This window comes from Rhineura floridana, chromosome 4 (genome assembly GCF_030035675.1).
Source record: "Rhineura floridana isolate rRhiFlo1 chromosome 4, rRhiFlo1.hap2, whole genome shotgun sequence".
Taxonomy (NCBI): Eukaryota; Metazoa; Chordata; class Lepidosauria; order Squamata; family Rhineuridae; genus Rhineura; species Rhineura floridana.
In genome coordinates, this window is record NC_084483.1 from 90,190,691 (window position 1) to 90,202,887 (window position 12,197).

General features: G+C 43.0%; 1 long non-coding RNA gene across 3 annotated transcripts; it reads left to right on the plus strand.

Annotated features, from left to right (window-relative positions):
* Positions 1–802: 802 nt before the first annotated feature.
* On the plus strand, positions 803–12,085 carry LOC133383268 (uncharacterized). 3 transcript variants are annotated; one of them, XR_009762227.1, is made up of 3 exons: positions 803–1,108; positions 7,316–7,439; positions 10,454–12,085. It is a non-coding gene; the product is annotated as an uncharacterized LOC133383268 (long non-coding RNA). The 3 variants fall into 3 exon arrangements; XR_009762225.1 differs by lacking the exon at positions 803–1,108 and adding an exon at positions 3,511–3,586; XR_009762226.1 differs by lacking the exon at positions 803–1,108 and adding an exon at positions 3,512–3,601.
* Positions 12,086–12,197: the final 112 nt, after the last annotated feature.

The window sequence follows — 12,197 nt, forward strand, 5'->3', positions numbered from 1 at the left end:
TAGTAGAAGTTGATTGCTAAAGTTTGCTTCTTTTACCCAAATGACTGATTCTCAGTACTTAAATAATCATTTCTGACACAAAACAAGACCTTATCCCCCCCCAAAAAAAGCAGAAGGTTCCCTGGGACAACAATGACACTCCACCTTTCTTGTGCATATGCTATGTTGTTTCTACAAAAGAGAGAGGACAATAGAAATAATGGCTTCAGAGAAGGCAGATACACAGGGACCATCATTCGTTAATGTAACCTTGTTTTTATGTGTTGCTTCTGTCTTTTTCTTTTTAAATAGAGAGATAGGCTTTCAATGCATACCAAAGAATGCCTTTTCAGTTTGTTCTCAGATGACTGTTGAGACTGGAACCTTTGAGTAACTTTTGGAAAATTATCCTAGGGACATAGTTACAAAAAGAACACACATACTATACAAAGTTACTTTGAGCAAAAGGTTTTCCTTTTCCCCTTAACAACTTTCTTACATGTTTTTGGATTTTATTTATTTTTAGGAGGTTGCTGTAAAAAAGACAGTCTTAACTCAAGACGCTTACAACACAATCCTGTGCATGCTTACTCGAAAGCATGTCCCATGTGTTCAAAGTGGGGAGGAGGTGGGCTTACTCCCACCTAAGTATGCACAGGATTACAGTTTGAATAAGAATCTTTACAAGCCTATTAGGCTGTGTGTTAACTGGGCACTAGCTGGATTGGATCAGTGCCTGAGACGTCAATGTTAGCAGAGCAGCTGCTGCTCATTTCCAATAGGCCAGAGAGTGCCTTCTGTTCCCAAGGAATGTATTAGTTCCTTCACTATGGCAGATTTTTGTATGCATAGCTCATACCCTATCTTTTCTCTCCTAGAGGTCTAAAATGTCAGAGAGGTTAATTCTTAAGAATATGGAAAGCAATTTTAAATTAACTGTGCAAGCCTATGTGTTAGAACATGGATGGGGAGGCTCAGGCCCAGCAGCCAAATGCAGCCATCCAGGCCTGCCTATCTGGCCCTCAAAACTGTCTCCAGGTCACACCCATCACTCTGCTTTTTCGCTTGGTTGGAATATATTCCTTAACTTTGATAACGCCTCTTGCCTGCCTGGATGGAATATAGAGAGGTGTGTGTGAGTGTGTGTAGAAACTAACCTACTGTAGAAAGGTAAAACTGACATGGTTTGGCTCACCTACTTTTGCTTCTTCTGCCCACCACTGTCATGTGGCCCTCAAAAGGTAAGCCAGAAGGGAATGCGGCCCTTGGGCTGAAAAAGGTTCCCCATCCCTGACTTCAAAGTAAGTGCCTCTGTGTTTAGTGGAGCTTCTTCTTAGGTATGTTTGCAGCAATTGAAGCTGCCTCTATAATGGGGGTAGACAAAAAGCTGAATATTCCTTCCAACCTGTCAGGGCTAGGGTTGCCAGACTCGGGGCCGGACAATGATTGTGTATACAAAAGATCTCTTGGAGGCTTGCCCTGGCAACCTAGAGATCTTCTGTATCTTTAAAAGTTGTGCAGGGAGAATTTCATTTTGTGGTTTTTCCCATTATAATGTTGCAAGAAAAGCTGCACTTGGCTGAATTTTCTCTTTTCTTAAAGATACAGAATCATTCTCAGGCCCTGAGCCTAGCAACCCTATTACCAAATGTATCTTCCTCTTCTTGTAGATCAGCCAGACATAGCAGTAGAGCTGGCAATATGATGTTATCAGACTTGAGCCTCAGAGTTTGGGGTTTAAATCTCAATGGGTGGCTTCAGGTGGGTTTCTGTCTTTCCCCATGCATAGAACAAAACCCCCCACCTTAATTTTACTGTGCTATTATGTGTGGGCAAAAAAGAGAGATAAAGATATTAAAGCACTTTGGTGCATTGCAAAGTGCTATACATGTGATCAATTATTCTGCCAACTTTTATGTTTTATATTCCAAAGGGAGCATATCATGTAAAATGTACTATAAATATCCATTTTTACAGCCTATTGCTGTGAGGCAGTTCCAACATCTTCATTCTGAAGGCACACGGCTCAGACAACTGAGTGGCTGAGATCAAACAGTAAACAATGATTAACACAACAAAACACCTTAAGGGGCTGCAGCTTACAGTTTTGGACCACTAATGAATGCCACTCACCAAATACTTAGTGAGGTATACCAGCAGTTCCTTATTTATGTTTCTAGCTTATTAGGTTTCTTCCAAAGAAAGGCATGTTTGAGGGCATTTTGGTATCGCCTGCTTAATAATGAACTTGGAAATGAATTTACACTGTGAACCTACAGAAATCACTCGTGCCCATTTAGCACCAATGAAGACAGGTTTTGTATATTATTTATTATTATTATTATTTGATTTATATCCCACCCTTCCTCCCAGCAGGAGCCCAGGGTGACAAGGTAAGATGTGGCATATAAGGTAAGATGCCACAGTCTAGGGATACTGAGTAGGCAAACTCCCTAAAATTGCCTTTTTAAAAATTTGGTCTGACCCCCACAACTTAGTTTAGATAGCTAGCAACAATGATTGTCCTGGATTTCATGGAAATCTAATGCAAGAGAGGCAGGTGTAGGCCTGGATTTGGAATATCTGGTTGTCTTGAGTGCTGGAAACAGAAGCTTGACAGTAGCAGTCTAAAATGCTTTTAAATGTGTATGCGATTCAATTCATGGGGCTTGTACTGTTTCTACCTTATACAGTTCCATCCTTTACCAGTTGCCTTCTGAAGGAAACTGACCCTGAGCCAACATGCTGCTGTGAGGAGAGCCAAATTTAACATTATACTCCAATGTCATTTTTCCTATTATAAAATCTAGGAAGGGAGGCTGCAATCTGGTGCAGAAGAGAAGCCGAGAAGGGCTTTGTAAATTTACACTCAGATGGTTTTTCCACTAAAAGTTGACCTTAGCTGTTTCCAGGCATGGGGTAAAGGACAATGGGTATCTGTATCTCCAGCTGGTGAAAACAACTGAGGGTGGGATCTTAAGTAGAATGTTGCTGGAGAAGAAAGATTTAGAAGCTGTACTCTTAACAAACACCTGTAGACTGTGGCCTCTGCAGCTGCAATAAGACCTGCACCACCAGCTGGAACTTCCAGGAGCTGGGGGAAAGGATGTACCATCATTGCCCTCCTCAGCATTTATCTTTTTGCTGCTGTTGGGCTCCTCTGAAGGAGACAAGAGGGAGTCAGCTGTAAGCCATCTGGCCTGGTGAGAGGACCTCTTCCCCTCTGAGCTGCTGAGGTTCCTTGGAGTGCAGCAAGAGGAACACCTGGAGCTCTATTGTCTGTCAGCTTTCTTTTTTTTTTGCTTTGTCCTTCTGTATTTAAATCTAGGTTATTTGTTTTGTAATACTGCATTTATTTTGTTTGTTGGTTTTTGTTCTATTTGAATTTATTGTGTTTTGTGCTTTGTATTTTGAATGTTTGTTGTAAGCTGCTTTCAGCACAGCTTGCTATAGGAGTGTGGCATATATACATAAACTAAATTGATCAATCATTTTGTAAATGTCAGGAAAACCCCACACAACTCGGCATTATGGTTAATAAGGTCCTTACTTCTGTACCATTTGGAGAATGAGCAAAGCTGTAGGTGACTATCCTTACTTATCTTAGGTAACTATTTCACAGGTAAGATAACAAAAATATGAAATAAATGCTTTGAAGCCAAATTTATTGGTAGCGCTAAGCAATTGCCACATTTTACATCCTGTCTTCTTCAAAGACCTCCTAGTGGCATGCGTAGGATTCCCCCTGCTGCTGCCACTGCCATTTTGTCCTTACAACAACCCTGTGAAGTAAAGACTAGGAAATAGTGATTGGGCCAAGGACAAGCAGGATCATTCAGCCTGATATGTGCAGGTAAAAGTGTGTTCAGGGACCAGGGCATGCACATTAGCCCCACCCCCCATGTCACACACCTGCTCCCCTCCATGCTTTTGTCCTCTCATATTGAGGCCAAATGCCTGAAGAGGTCTGCAGTCATTTACAGGATATGCTATGCACTACGCGCCATCTTGTCTGCCAAACAGACTAACATCATAAACTACAGTCATATATAAAGTGCAGGACAAGTTTTAAATAATGGTTGATGAAGACGTATGGGGTTTTAAAGCATAATTTACAGCTCAGTCCTGCACATCTTTACTCAGAAGTAAGTCTCACTCTATTCATTTGGGTTTATTCCCAGGTCAGTGTTCAAAGAACTGCAGCTTTACTGACCCAAGATTTCATACGCATGTCATTTTTAACATGTAGATTTGTCCATGAACCTATAATTTCAGGCAGGGTGGGGGTAAACAGTAAAACAAGCAGGTTGCTTTAAAATAGTCTTTACAATTCTATAAATTCTTACTTGGGAGTAAATCCTTATACAGTAATTATGTGGGACAAAATATTAATTTCACTTCTACTACTCTAAAAGATTGCTTGTAGTGGTAACAACGCATCTAGCGTGCAGAGCTAAAGCCATTTTCAGCTACAATTTCCATGTGTATTTCAAATCATAAGGTAATATGGAGGAGACAGAGATACTAGAGGTGGGGGTGGGTCATCATCTTTCCTGTGTTCAGGAGAGTGACTAGTTGCCTGTTCTGGAGGAATTGCAGTCCCTCTGAAAAAACAGGTTCATAGTTTGGAGATGCTCCTGGATTAGGGTTGCCAGGTTCAATCCCTGAGACTGATCCTGTATCTTTAGGAGATGAGAAAGTCAGCCAAGTGCAGGTGTTCTGGCAACCCTGTAATAGGAAAAACCACAAGGTGAAATTCTCCCTTCCCCCTCCACAACAACTTTTAAAGATATAGAAGGCCTCTTGGTAGCCAGGCCCAGCCTCCAAGAGGTCTTTTGTATCTTTAAAAGTTGTGCAGGGAGGAGGGAGAATTCCACCTTGTGGTTTTTCCCATTACAGGGTTTGCAAGAACACCTGCACTTGGCTGACTTTCTTTTCTCCTAAAGATACAGGATCAGTCCCAGGGATTGAACCTGGCAACCCTATCCTGGATCCATTTTTGTCACTGGAAGGTAGCCTTAGTGGCTAGGTGTGTCTTTTACTGGCTATGGCTAGGACCCTGACTATGGCTGTTCTTGGATGGGGACAGCCTGGCCACAGTGATTCATGCATTGATAGCCTCAAGACCCAATTATTGCAGTGTGCTCTATGTGGGGTAGGGTTGCCAGGCTCAGGGCCTGTCTGTATACAAAAGACCTCTTGGAGGCTTGGCCTGGCAACCAAACGGTCTTCTGTATCTTTAAAAGTTGTGCAGGGGGAAGGGAGAATTCCATCTTGTGGTTTTTCCCATTACAGGGTTGTAAGAACACCTGCACTTGGCTGACTTTCTCTTCTCCTAAAGTTACAGGATCAGTCTCAGGCCCTGAACCTGGCAACCCTATTTGGTAAATATAATTGATCCAAGATTGATTATAATAATAATAATAAATTTAATTTTTGTGTCGCCTATCTGGCCGAAGCCACTCTAGGCGACGTACAAACTAAAATTCAGTAAATTACAATACAATACAGATAAAATACAATAAAATCAGTACAATCATTAATCACAGCAGCATGAAATCAGTTAGGGTGATCAATAGATAATAAAATATCCCAAAAAAGTTAGCCCTCCCCGGAATTCCTGAAGGCCTGTCCAAAAAGCCAAGTTTTTAATGCCCGGCGAAATATATCCAGGGAAGGGGCATGGCGAAGATCGAATGGGAGGGAGTTCCAGAGAGTGGGGGCCGCCACTGAAAATGCCCTCTCTCTAGTCCCTACCAACCTAGCTGTTTTCGTTGGTGGGACTGAGAGAAGGCCCTGTGTGGCTGATCTGGTTGGGCGGCTTAATTTGTGGTACTGGAGGCGCTCCTTCAGATAAACTGGGCCGAGACCGTATAGGGATTTAAAGGTTAATACCAACACCTTGAATTGGGCCCGGAAAACAACTGGCAGCCAATGTAGGTGAAATAATACTGGTGTGATGTGATCACGGCGGCGGCTGTTTGTAAGCAACCGAGCCGCCGCATTCTGCACCAGTTGTAGTTTCCGGACCGTTTTCAAGGGTAACCCCACGTAGAGCGCATTGCAGTAGTATAATCGAGAGGTGACCAGGGCGTGTACCACCAGTGGGAGCTGATGAATAGGGAGGTAGGGTTGCAGCCTCCGTATGAGATGTAATTGGTACCAAGCTGCCCGGCTCACTGCCGAAATCTGAGCCTCCATGGACAGCTTGGAATCAAGAACCACCCCAAGGCTGAGGACCTGATCTTTCAGGGGTAAACTCACCCCATTAAACTGTAGGTCAACAGCACCCAACCTCCCCCTGTCACCCACAAGTAGCACCTCGGTCTTATCAGGATTGAGCTTCAGTCTGTTCCTTCCCATCCATCCACTCACGGATTCCAGGCACTTGGACAAGGTCTCCTCAGCCATCTCTGGTGAAGATTTAAAGGAGAGATAGAGCTGCGTGTCATCTGCATATTGATGACATCGCAGCCCAAAACTCCTGATGATAGCTCCCAGCGGCTTTACATAGATGTTAAATAGCATGGGAGAGAGGATAGAACCCTGTGGCACTCCGCATGTGAGGGGCCAAGGGGCTGAAACCTCATCTCCCAATGCTACCTGTTGATGCCTGTCAGAGAGAAAGGAACGGAACCACTGCAAAACAGTGCCTCCTATTCCCAATCCTTCCAGGCGATCCAACAAGATACCGTGATCGACGGTATCAAAAGCCGCCGAGAGATCCAGGAGGACAAGAAAGGTGGATTCTCCCCCGTCTAATGCCCTCCTCATATCATCCACCAGAGCGACCAAGGCTGTTTCAGTACTATGTCCAGTCCTGAAACCCGATTGGTATGGATCCAAATAATCCGTTTCATCCAAGTGTGCTGCCAACTGGCCAGCCACCACATCATTATTATTCCACCTCATCATCGAGCAGATCAGTAAGGTTCAACAAACATCTCTTCTAATTGGCAGGTACTCACTATATCCACAAGACAATACTAATACAGATACACTGGTGTTGTGATATATGGTTAACAACGCCTGTGTATGATTAAGCCCATTATTCTCCTTTCCATTTCACATCTACAGTTAAGTATGTTTCCTCCTTAGTCCTTCATCTAGTTACTGAAATTGTATTTTAGTGGGGCTGTTGTGATGCAAGCATTTTGTTGGCAGATGCCTAGAATCCTGATCCATCGTCATAATAATATTTCCTTTATGAATCACTCCCCATGAAATGTCTCAAAGCAATTTCATAATATAATAAAAACATATAGAAAACAATTGCATACTTTAAAAAACAGTTCAAACAGTAACACATGTAAAAACAATTTCATATCCAATACAGATACTGCCTGGGATATAAATCTCCACTTAGAAGTCTCGTTGAATGAAGTCCTATCTTCAACAGGTGCCAAAAAGACAATGAATACATTTCCTGTCTAATATGCAATAGGAGGGAGTTCCAAAGGGTAGGTGCCATCACACCAATTCCAGCATTGTGCAGACCTCCTGATAAGATGGTATTTGCAGGATTCCCTCTCCTGAAGATTAATTGGATATATAAAGAATGACATGCTATTTTTGGTATCTGGTCCCAAGAAGTATTGGTATTTGTATAACAGTACTAGCACCTTGAACGTAGCCTGGTAGGTAATTGGCAGCCAGTGTAATGCTTTCAGCAGCAGTGTAATATGATGGCAATATTCTACAAGAAAATATATTTTGCAAGAACCGGGGGGGGGGGCTTAGAGGAAGGGTGAATAGTACTGCATCTACTTTGATGCAAAAGGACTCTGACTAAATCCATAGCATTTCCAGGTAGGACTGGGAAAGACTTCTGTCTGAAACCCTGGAGAACTACTGTCTGTTAGTGAAGACAATACTGAGCTAGATTGGACTAATGATCTGTCCAGACAGAAGGTGGCTTCAATTATTTATCTATGTTAGTATGGCATAGTGATTAGAGTGCTGTAGGGAACCCCACTGTGCAGCAGTGAAGCTTACTGAGTTGCAGAATTCATTCTTTCTTCCAGCCTTAGGTTTGCAGGGTGAGTAAAAGCACACTAAACTTCTTTGAGCTTCTTAAAGAAAAGGTAGGATACAGCTATGGTGAATAAAGTATGCAGAAGTAAGTTCCAAAATCAATGGTACTTACTTCAACTTTATATTCAAGATCAGGGCGTAAATTTTCCAAATTGTGCATAGTTGCTGCTGGGAATCATAAGTGTTCCCTGTGTATATAGCTTACATTTATATCTCAATTAATTAAGCACTGTGAAATCCTTTGGGGAAGAAAGGGATGGTACATGGATGCCTGATGCTTATAGCACATTTATTTGAGATTTGTAGTGTGAATTCAAATGAATGTATAAATGCATCTTCCTCTTTCATTTGCCTCCGTTGTTTCACTTCACTGGTCTTATGATATCACAGCCTTTAAAAATGTAGAACATGCACTTATAGTGCAAACTTACAAATGACTACTTGGACATAAGACCTGTTGAGTTCAATGGGACTTATTACAACATAAGAATAGCTATTGTTTTGTGATGTGCAATCCAATCTATATTTACTAAGAAGTAAGTTCCATTTTGTTCAGTGAGACTTGATACAATGTAATTAGCTAGCATGTTAATTATATGTTGTCACATTAAGTTTTATTTTTATTCACGTGGATACAGAGAATGGTGGGATAAAATAGTGAAATCCATAGAAATCAAAAGTTACATTTAGCATGGCTTAAGACAGGTTAAAATGTTACCACCCCTACATGGAAGTTGTCAGAGATGTTTGGCATGCTGTAATGACTTAGTCAATACAAAGTTTAACTTAAATTACTGGGAACCTCAATGCTGCAGAATCCTTAGCTGGGTTGCCCAGTGTGCCTACAGAGAAGTGGTTGTCTGAGCCTATCAGTTCATCATCAGCACAAACTGATTTAGGACAGCCTGTTCAACCCATGGCTGTTTGTGGAATCACACTGAATAGTTTGGAAGAAGTACTAAGAAACATTGATCAGCCAGGAAAGAAACTGCTAGCCATTCACACATATGGCAGTATGATTATGAGCCAATCCTAAGAATCGGATCAATGCTTAATTCATTTGCCTGTACTAGGAGTAGGGTTGACAGGTTCAATCCCTGAGACTGATCTATATCTTCAGGAGAAGAGAAAGTCAGCCAAGTGCAGGTGTTCTTGCAACCCTGTAATAGGAAAAACCACAAGGTGGAATTCTCCCTTCCCCCTGCACAACTTTTAATGATACAGAAGACCTCTTAGTTGTCAGGCCCATCCCCCAAGAGGTCTTTTGTATCTTTAAAAGTTGTGCAGGGGGAAGGGAGAATTCCACCTTGTGGTTTTCCCCATTACAGGGTTGCAAGAAACCTGCACTTGGCTGACTTTCTCTTCTCCTAAAGATACAGGATCAGTCTCAGGGATTGAACCTGGCAACCCTAATTAGGAGCCACCAATTTCCCCAATAATCTGTGAAAGGAAACTATTTATCCCCAAATTAAGCAACTTCTACCAATTCTCTTAAGACTGAATTTAAGATCGTGTGTGTGATTTTGTCCACCCGTTGTCCTGTCTCACTTTGCTTTCCTTTTTGCACCTTTTCCCTTTCATATATTGGCTTTGCTCCTGGGCTTTGAAATTATTGCTTTTTGTCTCCTCCTCTTCCTATTATGACAGAAGTGGCCTGCTGCCTACTCCCCCCCCCTTGCAGTGTTTTGAGGGTCATCCAAGAAAGAACATCAAAGAGTCTTGTGGCACCTGAAAGCCTAACCACTTTATTATGGCAGGGATGGGGATCCTCTGGCCCTCCAGTTGCTGTTGGACTCCAACTCCCATGATCCTTGACCATTGGCCAAAGGAGGAGGGGCTCTGGAGATCAGCAACATCTAGAGGACCACAGCCAGCCAGTTCCCCATCCCTAGCACAAGCTTTAATGAACGAGAGTCCATTTCATCAGACGCATCTTATAGCCCATTGAAGCTTATGCAACAGTAAGGTGCCAGAAGACACTTTGCTGTTGATTTTTTGCTGCAATGAGCTAATAGGGCTGCCCCTGTGGAATTGTTTTAAGAAAAAGACTGAAGGGGATCAGAAAAGGAAATCAGATGGATTTTCTGCTCCTTTATTCTCTGGAGCTTCTTCCAGCCCGTTCCTTTCGAAGTCTCCTCCCAACCCAGGGCAAGCCTATCTTTATCCCCCCAGCGCCCCCCTTTCTTTAGGGTCCATCTGTTTGGTTCTTCTGCGACTCTCCCTCGCGTTTCCTCCCATCCACCGCCTCCCTCCCCCCTTCGAATCTTCCCCGGCCGTCGCCTAGGAAACCAGCCGATACCGTGTAAATAGGCACCCTGCAAAAGCAATGCAGCTGGGCAACAAAGAAGCAATAAAGGAGCCGAGCCTCTCGAATGAGACTCGGCAGAAAGAAAGAAGTCCCCAGACCAGACTAACTCAGTTTGCCCTCCCTTTGATGCAGATGCTGGAAGAGATGCCTCTAGCCGCCGCCTCCTTCCAGACAGGATTCCAAACAGCAGTTTGAACCAACAGCTCCCAAATAATGCAGATGGAAGGTAATATGGTGGTTTTCCCATTGAAGAAAATCAACAGGCTCCAAAAGTGCATTTTACAAGCACCTGGATGTTAATGGATTTATCCAGATTACGTTTCGGTTGGGGACTGCCATATGTGCACAAAAAAGGGTCGGTTTCCATCAACTAGTGTTGCCGGCTGCCTGCCCGATTTCCCTAAAGGGCGATAAGCTGTTTGTTGGCACGATGCACATCTACAAAAAAAAGTCGCTCTAGGGGAATATAACTAGGAGAGTGAATAATGCACCGAGCCGAAGCAGCGTGTCTTTAAACCGTCGTCATCGTCCCCCTTCCCTTTCCAAAAAAGAGAGAGAAATGATGATTAAAACAAAGACGTCGTGGTTGGCACTAATGGTTTTCCACCATGCGATCCATATTCACGTAGTCCAAGGTGGAAAAAGGAATTGCATTGGAAGGAATACAGCGGGGGAGGAAAGGAAGAAGGAAAGCTTGATGTAAAAACCAAATGCCTCGTGGTGTATTTTGCCCACAAGAAACGAAATATTATTTGACTGAGTGCCATCGTGCTAAAAATACTAGAGGGTTGGCAAAGGGGGGGGTCTTGAGCGGCAGCGAATGCACAAATCTGGACTCATCACACAATGAAGTCTTTAGGGAAAAGAAAGGATGGGCTGTTAAACCTTAGAGCGCTGCTGTCTTCTAAACGTTCTTTTAAAACGCATTGCCAGCACAGCGGCATTTTTTTGGGGGGGATGTATATACAATTCTCTCAAACTACCTCTTGTTTGCTTTTGAAGCAGCGAGAGGGGAGATTATTGGACATTTCTTATCTTTCCACTGTAGCCATTTAAACTGAAGGCACGGAAGAATCAGCCCACCATGGAGCTACCTTGAGCTATAATCCTGTCCAGAGCTAGGTGTGTCTAAATTCACGGATTTCAGTAGGGTGGAAAAGAAGGGGAAGTCTTCATAGGATTGGGCTGCACGTTGTTTACAATAGAAAGCCCCTCCCCCACTCCTGTCGAAATTCAGAACCTTTTATTTTTCACACAAACCATCATGGCTCCGACGTGCAGTACATGAAAACGAACTAGGATTATTGGCTCCATGTGGCTAGGAGCGTTTTCAAGTACACGTGGATGCTTTTCTCTTTTTTTGGAAAAGACACAAACAGATATCCTGATGGTATTGGCGTCATCAACTTCATTTTTTAAGGCTTTGCAGTCTCAGCAGCTTTTTTAATTTTAAGATACAAATCAAAGCTAATCAGGCAGCGAGATTTAATTAGACCCGTAGGCTCCTCGCAAAATATTTTATTTCAAACCAATATCGATGGGGGAAGGGAATGTTTCTTTCACAGCCGCCGCCGCCGCGGCAGCAGCTGCTATAAGCATTTTTCACATCTGGCCTACAGACCTAATAATTTTCAACTCGTGATCTCGTGTGGCGAAACGCGATCTGCGTGGTTTAAATACTTTCCAAATTGGGACGATTGAACAATTGCAACCAATTAAAGCAAAAACTCAAACCTCCCTATCTGTTGATTCTCTCCGTCCCCCCTTCTTTCTCTGTAAGAGCTGAAGGGGGAGGAGAGGAAGAAGTGGAAGGGGGCGAGAAGATGAAATCACAAACACACACAAGTCAAACCATTGTCTCTAACTTAACAGGGGG